This window comes from Armigeres subalbatus, chromosome 2, assembly GCF_024139115.2.
Source record: "Armigeres subalbatus isolate Guangzhou_Male chromosome 2, GZ_Asu_2, whole genome shotgun sequence".
NCBI lineage: Eukaryota > Metazoa > Arthropoda > Insecta > Diptera > Culicidae > Armigeres > Armigeres subalbatus.
Genome location: NC_085140.1, coordinates 29,517,686 through 29,531,913, shown reverse-complemented (window position 1 = coordinate 29,531,913; position 14,228 = coordinate 29,517,686). Strand labels below are relative to the sequence as shown.

At 41.2% G+C, this 14,228-nt stretch overlaps 1 protein-coding gene across 1 annotated transcript in view; it reads left to right on the top strand.

Moving 5' to 3' along the window:
- The window catches only part of LOC134218409 (fringe glycosyltransferase), a 235,214-nt gene that overhangs the window by 210,839 nt on the left and 10,147 nt on the right, over positions 1-14,228 (top strand). The window lies entirely within an intron of this gene.

The window sequence follows — 14,228 nt, the reverse complement described above, 5'->3', positions numbered from 1 at the left end:
TGAACGTACTTAAACAATATTAACGATTCATTCAATCAACTTTCAATTTGTTGAACAATTTTGCTTTGCTCAAATTTATTCATTTTGAACTCGTCAAACGGTTGTTTTAAATTGCCTTTAAATTCCTTTCTCGACGAAAGCAATGGTGACAATTGGAAACAACATCTAATATTTCGACATAGGGAGATGCAGTCATTATCATCAATGACGAATTGAATAAACATATTTTTATCGCGTCCCACGACCTCTTCATTCAAAACGTAAAATTGCTGGTTTGTTGGTGTAATTTTTGCCTTTTCACTGCTGCCATAGCTTCTATGCTCATCGCTGCGCGCGTGTTCAATTATCAATAGGAGACAACGGTACTTACAATACACATTTTTTTAAAATTTTGAACAAAATTTTCCGCAAATCTTATGGGCTAAAAGCAATTTCTTTAAATCAAAAAGTCGAATATATTTCCGACCACTCTCCTTTATTAGCAACAAATGGGAATCGTGATACCTTCTTCAACACTTTTCCGCTCAGTCATTTCACCTGATTGCCTTCTGATGTAGTTGTCTGTCTGAGGAACAACTACTGCAACATCCAGCTTGAAGTTTTTTTTATTCTCTAATTAGGCAAAAATGTTCGAATTGCGGCTTCCGTTTCTTTTATTTCGAATTTCCAGTGACCGCCCTTGTGACACGTACCTACAATTATGCAGGTTTGATCTATTCTTCTATTCGATCGGTAGCTTTGACCCTGCGATGTGCGTTAATTAGTGATGGTCGGGAGATAGTTCCCTAATTAATGAATCAAATCTGGCGGATCGCAGCTTCCTTTCGCTGGACCAATCTTCCAAATAGCTTGGTTATTCAGGTACTAAAAAAACAAGAAGCAAAAGGAAATGACTGCTTTAGCGCTTTATAAACGTGTAAGTATATATGAAGCCGCATGGTCTTTATTGGGGGGACATTTGGTCTGTCGGCCGTCGACGTTCGTTCGTGACTGATTAGTGACCGCCAAAGACCCAAAACTGTCGATTCCCAGAAACCAGAAATTTGGTGAATGGTCGGATAAGGCGATTTATTGCCATCATTGGTAGACTTTGATATACGGCGAGCGATCGCGGAGAAGTTCTTCGTATTGAACCGGCGCCGCCCATCAGAGCTGATCGATCGTGTTGACATCTCTTGGTGTGAACGGGAAGCGGCTTATGATGGACTTAATGAGTGTTTGATGGAGCCGGTGGCGACGATGGAGACGACGTTGACGTCAGTTTTGAAGCTTAATTGGGCAAATGGTGTTAGATCTTCAAACACATAGAGCAGCGATTACCGGAATAAATCTACTCCCATGAGAGGTTTTTCGAACGACATAAAACAATTCAAAAAGTAAAAAGAGTTGATTCCAACGATTTCTTCTAAAATTGAATGCTCGATAAAAATCTAGTTATTGTTTGGTATTGCACCCTTGCCGTAGTGGCGATAGCTATCTATGAATAAATGTATCAAGAACTGTTCTCCAAAAAAAAAGAAAAGTAGGTATGTAAATTTTCTGCCTCAAAAAGTGTACATACTCTTAAAAAAGTGCGTCTGGTATCACTAGGCATTGGTACACGAAAAACGTGCTACAGTGGTATAAGGTGATTGATGTCGATTTCGTGCCAAAAGATCTAAGCCCTCCAAACACTCCGAACTGCGCTCCATAGCTGCTTGAGCTTGAGCTTGAGCTTGATTGACTGCTCGTAGTTGCTACTCCATTATGACCAGATCAGCTGTTCTTACACAGGGAACCAACAGATGTTTGCTTGGGACTAGCACACATCTTCAATGTACAAGTACTGGTGATCTCATTTGTTAGGTCATACTAGCGCCCGCCACGTCAGAATGCAAGTCAATGTAGTGAAGGGGGAGGAAATGATGATGCAATCACTCGCCCACTGCAAGCCGAATATACCTCTGCACTTGCCACGAGTTCATGCGGAATTTGTTGGAATTTTTGGGTTAGGTTCGAGAGGCAGAGGTCCGTCTTGGTTAACGAGCTGCCAATGTGAAGGCAACTGATGGAATTTCTAATTGGATGTAGGAAACGAGCTCTATAAGTTCATTTCCAATTCTAGCAGATTACTGTTAGAATACTCAAGTTGAAGGTATAGGAATAGTAATGGAAACGGTGTGGAAGTCCATTTCCAGTTCTAGCGATTGCTGGAACATGAGAAATATAGATACAAGATACATAGTAGGATAATGGAACGGACCTGGGATTGAACCCACGATCTCCTGCGTGTGAGGCAAAAGCAGTAGCCATATGACTACCAAGCCCGCTATTGAACTGCGCTCCAGAGCTGCTTAAGCGAAAAACGTACTCTTACAGGAACTTTTGGTTACTTGGTAAGGCTTAGACATCTTAGCAGGTAATAACTGTGGAAGTGCTGAACACTGATCTTCGATGCGGCAATACTGAAGTGCGAGATGTAATGCCGACAAAGAAGAGCAAACGGGAATTCCCCAGCAACAGTTGCTCACACTCAACTCGTGAACCTTTTAGCTGATGGTGCACCAAAGTTGAGAATCTGCACAATGGGAGCTTGGAGCGGACAATAATTCGACCGGTTTTATCGATTTTACACACGACGGAACTTATAGTTCTTCGGAAACCAAAATTATTCACGATGTGTTTACTTCAACTTCTATATTCATACTGTTTTGTTCACAAACTGAGGATTGCAGTTATCCAAATATGTATTTGTGGCAAAAAGGGAAAGGAAATAGCTAACGTAAATTTACAGATATTCATTTAATTCATTTTGTTTGAAACTTGGTTTTTGGGAATTCTAATTGGGAGTCAGGCCCAATGAATGTCTCCGCAACTCGTCCCAGGGGTCAAGTAAACAGAGGATAGTTACCCTGCTTGAGTAGCACGATCATTCCTGGTTTGATGTTTTTAGTTGCTTTCCTCCACTTTGAACGCTGATGGAGAAGGCTCAAGTAGTCTCTGTACCAACGTTTCCAGAAATTTTGAAAGGCTCGACGCATTTCCTGGAGACGGGAGAGTCTGGATACAGTGACATATTGGGCTCCGATATCTAAAACATTGGTTCTCAGATAATAAAATGTCCAGGCGTTAACACAGAGTGGTCGTCAGGATGATCCGTAAGGGGTGTGAGAGGCCGGGAGTTCAGGATGTTTTCTATATGTGCAGCTGCAGTAGTTAGCTCGTCGACCGTGTACGATGAACTACCGAAGATCCGTCGAAAGTGGTATTTGAATGATTTCACTCCGGCCTCCCACAATCCCCCGAAGTGTGGAGATCGCGCCGGAATGAATTTGAATGGGATCCCCGAGTCAAGGCAGTATTTGTTCCATTCGGCAGTGTCAAACTGCTGCTGATACCGATGTTGAAGCTCGCGCATCACCCGATCAACTCCGACGAATGCTGTAGCGTTGTCACACCGGAGCTCGATTACCCGAGCGCGTCGAGCTACGAACCGCTTTATCGCATTTATACACGCACTAGACGATAGATCTGGAACGATTTCAACGTGTACGGCCTTCACCGACAAGCACACAAATACCGCGACTTACAATTTGACGCTAGCCCCCCTCCCATACAACGGGCGTACATTGAACGGCCCGCAATAATCCAGCCCAGACTTAGAGAAAACACAAGCAGGACTTACTCGTACCGAGGGAAGAAGTGCCATTTGTTGATTAATGCTTGAGCAACGAAAACAAGTCACACAAGCCCGAACGATTCGACGTACAAGTTGCCTTCCTTGTATCGGCCAAAACCGTAGTAGTGATGCACCCGAGGAGATGAAGAGAGCGAGCAATTAACCAACTCAAACGATGTTTGCAGGTAGCACTAAAGGCAACCTTGTGTCATAGGGACCTGCTTTATTGCTCAAACGGCTGTTAAGGCGAACCAAGTTGTTGTTGGCAAGAAAAACGTAAAGATTCTTGAATTGTGACTGGGATTTAAAGACGACATTCTTATCCGGTTGCAGCTTGTTTAGCATTAGTTGACGAATTTCGTTGGTAAAACTTGTGCCTGGTAGATGATTGATTTTAATGCACCTTCTATTTCACTATGATCAAGCTTGCCAGTAGCTCGTTCCTCTACCCGGCTTCGAACGTTAGAGCAAAACCGCCTGCACCAGGCGACCACCTTCAATAATTTTCCCAATTCAGAAAATTAAAAAAAACGAATCATTTACCTCTTCAACACAGCTTAAAGAAATGACTTCACGTCTTTCACTCTCCATATCCAAATTCGTTGTCGCAATGTTAGAGAATGAATTAGGCCAGTATAAAGCTGGTTTCGCGAGAAATTGTGGGCCATGCCACCATAGGTTATCATTCAGAGTTTGACTGAAGCGAACCCCGCGAGATACTCGGTCAGCTCGAAGCCAGTATAATACCACCGTAGAATCCATCCAATAAGTAACTGATCCAGTGAAGTCTGATGTCGTTCGTAATACTGCCGCACTCAACTCTAGTCGTGGTATTGACAATCCGCGTAAAGGGGCGACTCGAGACTTTGTTATCAAAAGGTGGCTGATGATTTGCTTGCTTGAATCTGGACCCACTACATATAAACAACAAACGTAACCCTTTTCAGAGGCGTCACAAAAACAATGAAGATGATAGTTGTGATCGACGTTCGACAAAACCCGACGAGAAATGGAAACTTGCTGTAGTAGTTTCATCTCGCTTCTAAAGTTGAGCCACCAGGCGTTCTCCTCCTTCGAAAGTTCTTCATCCCATGGTATATTTTTCGCCCAAAGTCGCTGAACGAAAATTTTGGCGCTGATAACCACCGACCCAAGGAGACCAAGTGGGTCAAACAATTGTGCGGAATCCTGAACTCAAAATGGTCGGCTGTTGAATTTCACAGAAGTCCCAGGGTGGTAATCGTCGAACGACAAATTTCCATTTTCGGAGCATTTTACCACAGATCAGTTGGAATGTGTTTCAAAACATGTGGATCATTGCTGCTCCACTTGCGTAACGAAAATCCCCCTACACCAAGCAGCTCTCGGAGTTGACGTCCGCAGTGAAAACGTATTGTGGCAGTCGAAAATTGAGTAGATGAATCAGCAGAGGTGGTTGGACAGTGGGGCCAGTGTGTAGGATGTCGTTCAGAGAAAGGACGCCAGAGCGAGAACCTACTTCCATATGCCCTAATTGTTCATAATCGTCCATGAATTTCACATACTCGTCCCGCAATTTTTTGTCACGAAAGAACCTTTTCTCCATCAGAAAAAAGCGCCGTAATGCTTGGCCATAAGAGTCATTCAGCAGGCAGTCTTTTGACTCACGAAATGGCAAACGAACAGTATAACGGCCAGTAGAATCACGAGAAACGGTCTGAAGAAAGTGGCTTTCGACATCTTGTTCTACTTGGGTTAGCGCTTTTCCAACATCCAGGTTTTCCATCTCCCACATTCTCTCCAATTGTGCGTTCAAATCTTGTTCAGTGACAACATGGCAAGATACTGTTGCCATTGGGTAATTGGAATACTTGCCACACACCACGTAAAAAAACACAGTCCTTTATAGTAGGGGAGGTTTTCAGCTAACACCATTTGATGCGATTCCAGTAACGAGAAAAACAATTCGGCCCCAATTATAATACCGACTTCACGACTGACAATAAATTTGGGGTCTGCTAACTGTAAGTGCTGTGGAATGTTCCACGTGGAAACATCGACATGACAGGTAGGGAGGCTGACGGTCAATTTCGGGAGCACCAAACAATGGTTTGTACAAGTTTCCCGAAACGAGAAGAGAGTGTGATCTGTACACAATAACGTACCCTGACCATCGCTTGACCAATACCACTTACTGGAAGGTTAATACGATTACGTTTCAATCTCAACTTCTGACACAAAGACTCTGACATGAAGTTTGATTGGGATCTACTGTAGAGCAAAGCTCTCGCATTCCATCAGCAACCTTTACTCGTACCACTGCTGTGGACAAGAACACATTCGCATCTTATGATTTGTTTGTTGGAATGGACGACGCCGTGCAGTCATTAGAGCAAGGAAGTGGTTCATTTGACTCGGAACGACGGTACGATACGTTCAAAGACGATAAAGGGGGGCTACTCACGGCGAACGATTGCGAGGACGACACGATGCCCGACGACGAGTTTGCATGTGGTGAAGAACGCGAAGACACCACCGCACCGGTGGTGCCACCGATACCGATAACGTGGATTTTGCTTGATGAAGAGTACATCTATTTGCACCAATAGCTGTGCTAGTTGTTGTGGTTGTTGCCTCTTCGTCCACCAAGTTTGAGGAGAATGTAATTGGTGAAAGGTGGAGTAGACTATGGTGCCGCTTCGCACAAGTTTTACAAAGGCAGCTGCGACAGTCTTTAGCTAGATGTCCTCTACGCAGGCATTTGATACAGAGTTGATTTCTCTTGACGAAATCCGATCGACCACGTGAGAGGAGGATCTCATTCTTACAGGCTTGGACGGAATAGCTGCGTATGGACTCTGCGAAGGTTTACACATCTGTAGTGTACGTGATCGTTTAAGAATGTAGTTTAGCAAATCCTTGTACTGCGGAACCTGATTGTCGTCACACTGAGCTTCCAAATCCATCAACGACTTCTCATCCAATAAACTGCTGAGACGCTCCACTAGGAACTGGGCCTTGGGTTGCTCAAGCTTGTCGAAAATGCCTACATGTCGGTTGAATTCATCAGCTAATTCTGCCAGTGCAGAAGCTGATTCCCGTTTGATGTGGAGAATATTCAATATTGCAGACATGTGTTGTTTAACAAGGACATTCTTATTCTCGTACCGATCACAAGTCACTTTCCACGCTAGGAGGTAATTATCCGAAGTAATTGCGAACGACGATATCAACCAGGACGCCTCACCTTTCAGTGCACTTCGTAGATAGTCAAGCTTTTGTACCGCAGAAATTTGGGTGTTAGCGTGCACTAACGACTTGAAAAGGTCACGGAACTCAATCCATTCATCCGTTCTCCCTTCAAACTCTGGAATTCTTACTTCTGGAAGCCTTACCGAAGCGACTTGACTAGGGTTAGCCGTTGTGGAGCAAGAAAGTATACTAACGAATGATGCCTTGAGTTCAAAGTATAGAGTTTGAAATTCCTCTCGAGTTTCCGAGAATCCTCTTTCTTGGTCTTCCAAGGCTTCGATTTCATCCTCGGTATCCCCAAAATTCTCCCACAGCCCATCCAAACGTTTGATTCGTATCGCCACTTGATTTAATTTGCTTTCATCGAATTCTTCATCGAACCGCTGTATTAACTTTGCCGATCCCAGGATGCTATCTCTTTTTCGGTGAAGACTCAAATCACATAACATATGGGTAACTCGGGCTCAAAAAGCTGTACTCAAGTACAGATTCAAAGGTGGTATAGAGAACATCGTAACGTCAAAGGCATTATACCAGTTCACTTTCCAACACGGAGAAAAAATATAGTAAACACAACCAAACCTCACACAGTTAGATGACTTTGCCCATTAATTGGGTACTATTTTAATTTGACTTTTTGTGTAGTCTACAAAAGTTTGAGCCTCGCGCGCGTATTACAGATATAGATGATTTTTTCACATTTATTTACAATTGTGCAAGTTTCGAGCTGTTTGAAGGATTCTTTAGATTCGTAGTAAGTCATCTGGTAGATTATTTAACTCGCGACTGAACTCAGAACTTTTGATATCGACGGAGAGGTACCACAAGTTTTGGATTTTGTGATGTTCGAACTTCGTAGAAAAGTATGATGCTTACGAGTTGTAGATTGCGGTCTTATAAAATGACATGAATACGGTTTTGGTGAAACTTATGAAATCTGTGCGAGAGGTTTCACAAGTATTGCCTTTTGTGGAGCTCGAAGTATCACTACTGATGCTTGCAAAAGTTTAAAGTTGATATCAGCAGTTATTTTTAAATTTATGTTTTTGCTGTATAGTAATGGAAAGTTACATGCAAATTTATATCTGTAGAAATAATCGGATCGATTTTTTTATTTGTTTGCAAATCTGATTAAATTGATCTTAATTAATTATCTTAAAGATAACTCGTCCAGCTCAAACCTTTGTAGGGGTATGTGGCGGGACCATCATCATCATCATCATCATGTTGATATTATTTCCACCGTGAAAAAGTCACTCATTTTGAACTTGAGGAACGAACACTTCTTAGTTGCTACACCGTGATTGGCCAGTACAATGGTAATAGCACAGACAAACAGACATAACACATTGAACACTTGCTCGTCAAAATCATCGTCGTGTAAACACTAACGATAACTGTTAATTTCACTTATTTCGGCAAATCACGAACCAGATGGCGGTAGCGAGCAAACGGCAAACTCGAGCAAATCCGATGCGCGCGCCACGAGTGGTCGATTGGCCAACTAATGATTTTTTAAATTAACCAGTAAACCAGTGAACGATGGAAATTTTACGAGTGTTATGTCTGTTTGTCTGTGGTAAAAGACTAGACTTTCAATGGCCAATTATGACGCCGGCCACGTCCTTAAGGTAATCGGGGATGGGGAGGAATGTTGATGCAGTTACTCGCCCCACTGCAAGCCAAGAACATCTTTGCACTTGCCACGAATTCATGCGGAATTTGATTGGAATTAGGAGGTTAGGTTCTATGGCAGAGGATCGTTTTGGTTAACGAATTGCCGATGTGATAGGAAAGAAATGATTATATATTCTTATTGATATGCAGGAAACGTGCTTTTCCGTTCATTTTCAATTCTAACAGAATGATAGAACAGCTCTTAAAGGAATAGTTAGACGATGGAAACGGTATGGGACTCCATTTTCAGTTCTAACGATTGCAAGAACTTGAGAAGTATATAGAAAGATGCAAAGTGGGAAGATAATAGAACGGGCCTGGGATTGAACCCACGACCTCCTGCGTATGAGACAGAAGCGGTAGCCATATGACCACCAAGCACGTTTCATTATTCCTACCGTGAAAAATCCAACAGCTTTAATTGCTGAATAAGCTAGTTTTTTAGCTGAAGAAAACTATTTTTGGCTATATAAGCGCTTCACTCACCTTCAATGTTTGTTGGGAAGTCACCCATTCTACTTTGAAGATTTTGGTTGATTTAGTGTGATCATTACAAAATTAGGTTTGAAACAACAATTAATGTTAGTTACATTTTGTCAGTAAATTTGCATTATTATTCAGAAGCATAATCAGAACATATATACGATATCCAATTTTTTGCCAAAACGTAATTTCAAAGATAAATTTTAAATACAATGAGAAGCAGCAAGCTATACGATGTCGAATCCTTCCCTTCCAATGAGCTTGACAGAGAAAGATAATCACGTCAGACGTCAACTGAAAGCAGTTGTTTTGTTTTGATGCAGTGATATTAAACGTTTAGGAATTAATTAAATTAAGTTACGATAATTGAAAAAATATGTTTTTGAAGTGAAATACACATGTGCACATGTTTTAAATATTGGATATTTCAAGCGACAAGCGACCAGTGTCGGCAACCGACCACCTTCCCCTACACATTTTGGACACCCTCATTTTAGTCTGTTCAAAGATGAATTTTCAATTTACACAGGTCATTTAAGCTAAAGCATAGTCTTATTTTTCGATTGGGATGCTTGAATGAGAATATTGCATCGATTTAAATTCACAATTTCTGCATGAACTGATTGTGTTCGTTCTGAGATTTTCAACGATATATGGTTTGAAGCGTAACGCATTATAACGCTTGTCTTTTTGAACAAAAAATTTCAAATAAAAATTTCATCTAAATATCGTTATTTCGCACAGGAAACTAGTCAAACATATGCGCAGCAATCTATTCTTCATGAAGACATTGCGGGATTAGCAGCGGCATTGATTTTAGTTCAGAAATCAAGAAAATGTCGCCGGAAGGGTCCAAAATATGTAGGGGTTGAAATCAAGTTGATTATTCTATTTTGCTTAATGGAAGCCTAATTTTGTAAAATTAATCTTGTGTGATACCGCCAACGAAGGTGTCATTGGGCCAAAATGTGGTATGCTCCATGTATGAGACATTGGGCCAAGTACAATAAAGTTCAGCGGTGACGTTGCAACGATTCAATCGTTCATTAAAAATAATTGCCTACATTACGGCTCTTATCAACTATGTATGGCAAATCAAAAAAACCCCTTTTCAGCGTGCATTGCTCGTTGCTAAGAAAAACCAGAACCGCTATACAAATATTCATAAAATTCGATAAAATAACAACAGATTATCGTAACACGATAACCAGGTATCCATCGATCTTAAAACTAGTTATGTAATAGATTTGTGGGGCATTACTGACACTATTTTAATACGGTTTCATTCGATCAATAATTTTACATTCATGTTATTAATGTGACTCAATTTTTGGGTTAATTTATTTGTCCGTGCAGGGCTTAACTTTTATACTACTTTTTAGTTCCGTGTCTCTTTTCTCATGTGACAGAACGATGTTCCCCATACCAGTTATACAACTTTGGCGAGAAGCAAAGGGGGCCAACGATTTGCTTCGGTTTCTCTTCGGGGTCACACTTATGTTATGTGCTCAAATGCAGAACATTTTCCCGCAGACTCGACTTTTTCGGCAAACTCATTCTTCCAGAATGCACACACTAACCTTTATGCAGCGTCACTTACACTCCCCACATGAATATCGTAACCTCAACTTTGGACACCGCGCGTTCCGGAGCCAGCAAATCTTCCAGAGTTCGTCTCCCGGACAATGAGTAGAGCACGTACGATGTAGAATTTGGCGCGTTTCCTTGGCCCACAATAGCGATAGTATGCAATCTGGGAACGTATTCGACAGAATTGCGACGACAATACACAATGTGCTCTTTCACCCACGGCGACCGATAACTCTTTCGCAATGCTCCAACGACGATTGGGAATTCCTCACGAGTTTCGGCACCATTTACTGTTCACACTCAACTCGCGAACCTTTTAGCTGACGGTGCACCAAAGTTGAGACTCTGCACAATGGGAGCTTGGACCGGACAATTCGACTGGTTTTATCGATTTTACACGCGACGGAACTTATAATTCTTCGGAAACCAAAATTATTCACGATCTGGGAACGTAACGTAACTTCAACTTCTATATTCATACTGTTTTGTTCACAAACTGAGGATTTCAGTTATCCAAATATGTATTTGTGGCAAAAAGGGAAAGAAAATAGCTAACGTAAATTTACAGATAGGGGAAAGTGGGGCAAGATCGCCATATGGGGCAAGACAGCCAACGTTGATTATGACTTAAGTGAGCATTATATTCACATTATTATTACAAGGGATAGTTAACAACAATGTAAAAAGGCTATACAAATGAAAAACGCACTTTGACAACCTTACTTGTTCTTGAAATATTGGTTTTAAGATGGTTTAGTTGAAATTCGAATTTTCTTATAATTTTGTAGTTACATAATTTAAGGTTTAGAGCCAAAATTACTCATTTTTCAGCACAAATTGATATTTACCAAGGCTTTCATATAACTATAGCCTATCTACATTAATAATTTGAGGAGATTCACAGTAATTATGATCGATAGGATATAAATCTTTGGATATACGTCGACTTGGGGCGGTATTGCCAACTGTATTAGGAACAAGGTCATCTCCAGGATCAAAAGTCGCCTAACCCTTAAATGCATTTTAAAAATCATCAAAATATTTTATTCCTGAATCAGAGATGATTTAAACAACGGATATGATTTTAATCGTAAAAAATAGCTTTAGGCAAATTCAGATATTAGCGTAGAGCCTTGACCTCTGAAATCAACATGGAATACGACATTTTCAAGAGAAACATCATTCGAACAGAATCCCTAGAAGTGCAAGGAATGTGTCACCCGTTTCTAAATAAATTCAGCACACTTTTAATATAATGTTTGGTCCTCGCTCGTCTTGCCCCGAGGGGGTGGCCAATTCGCCCCATATGATAAATATAGGCATCATAAAAACACATTTTTTAAAACCAGTTTATAAGATACTCAAACGTCATTAATCAACGTTTATTGATACTTATGTCAAAGGCAGTTCATCATAAAGGTGTTTCATGGACAAATCAGTAGAATTAGAAGGAGTTTCACTATTCTACAAAGATTACCGCTTAGGGTGGCCGTCTTGCCCCACTTTCCCCTATTCATTTAAATCATTTTGTTTGAAACTTGTTTTTTAGGAATTCAAATTGGGAGTTACAGTTTAAATGATTCAAATTAACTAAGAACAGGAGTGACGAGCTCGAAACAGTGAAATATGAATAGATACATAAATATATACGGAGAAAATTTCATCGGCGCGGTTAAAAAATTGCAGCGGCGCGTTGGTCAAAAATGATGGAGGCAGCTGCGCGTAAAAATCGTCGGCGGCGCACTGCTCTACTTGATGCGAAAGGATAACATCCAGATTTGCGAAAAGATCACGGTAGCTTCCGAAAAAAAATATTCAGGTTTGGGTTGACACTGACACCTTGTTTAAATTTGAAGCATTTTTGAAATGAAATTGTTTTCCATTCATGTGCATATTATTTACATCGTTATTCGCACCATTCGAGATTAACGAAAAAACCGCGAAACACATGGGTAGCAAATTAAAATATAAGTAAACATGAAAAATATGGCTACTTGGGTGGACATATGTTTCTCGTTGTCCGTGGTTACCGAAGCAACGCGTAAGAACAATGCCGCCGTAGGCTTCTAGATGATGCACGCGGGTGCCGGGCGATGATGCATGATTATCACATTTGGTCACCAAACATGGGCCAGACGATCGTTACTGTAGGGTCACAGACAAACAGACTTAACACTTATTTATCGATTATAACCACTATTTAATTAGCCTATTGATCACCCATGGGATGCAAATTGGTTTTGTTCGAGTTTGCTCACTATCGCCATCTGGTTCGTGACGTGTCTCAGTCGTTGAATAATTTAAATGTTACGTCTATTTGTCTGTGTTAGGGTGATTATTAATGATCGCGTCTTCAGTTTGGCAGAAAAAATCCAAAAAAGACGAAGGTGCTACTCCTCCCGTACGGCTGCCAACGGACTGGCGTAAGATCACTGAAGATAGATTCAAAACGGTTTTGGTTGGCTTTTGTCCGAGCGGCCTCGGTGATGTTAGCATGCATGCACCGACCGACTGTAGCGACTGCAGCAACCGCAAGCGCTGGCAAATTATATGTTTGTCAAAAGCATGGAGCTGTCCTGTTGAATGTCGTTCGTGAGGCAAAATTACAATACCTTCGTGACAGTAGGGGCGTGTTCTGCTTGCAAAAATTTGCGTGTAAGCAATGGCATCTACCGCCACAGCAGGTCGGTTATTGTCACATTCGCCCTGATTCGCAATCGCGCAGAGAATAAGAGGCTGCGCAACACGTGTTTAAGAAACACTTGACGCGAACATGTAAACGAGAGAACACGAGAAACGTGCGGACTAATTAGCAGCGTGTCATCGTTGATTTTTTGGGGATTTTGTTACCTGCAATGTCGGTCATAATGTTCCTGAATGGCTTATTTCCGTAAAATTTATGATTAATCCAATATTGTTAAGCATTTTCAATTTATCTACTATTTAATAATGAACGGATTTAATTTGATACTGATGAAAATAGAAACTCTCTTTTTTTAAGTTAATGACTTACTTATTCTTCAAACAGCTAACTCCAAGCCTTCGTCTCCTATATCCGCCAATGATAACATTTCCTCCTCGAACAAATCATGCAAACGATAATAATTATGGCCCAATAAAACTAATTTCCTCCAAAAACGCCGCCACTGTCAAACTTCGTGTGAACCCTAATTGATCTATTATGAATCCAATTAAAGTCACACCATAAAAGTGTCGTTTTCGTCAAATGCCGCCAGGTCGCAAATTATAAGCGAAATGCAAAAGATCGGGTCCATCGCCGCGGGAGACCGCGCGATAATCTTTCCAATCCGAAATTTATTCAGGCCGGACAATCGACCGAAACGCCACCAACCATCAGAGTGGCAAAACCGGCAGCCGTCAAACGTGCCAGCCACGATGCGATGCCATGACAACGCACCGAATGGTCCGAATCCAATATCAGATGCCTATACAGCGAAAAACGGCCATAATTGCTGAATAAATGTGAACCACATTATGTCAGCATCCCGGTCGGAGAGCAATAAATAAGCAAAGTCCAAATCAAGAAAAGGCCAAATATGATAAATAAACTAAGTTTTCGATCGAAAGA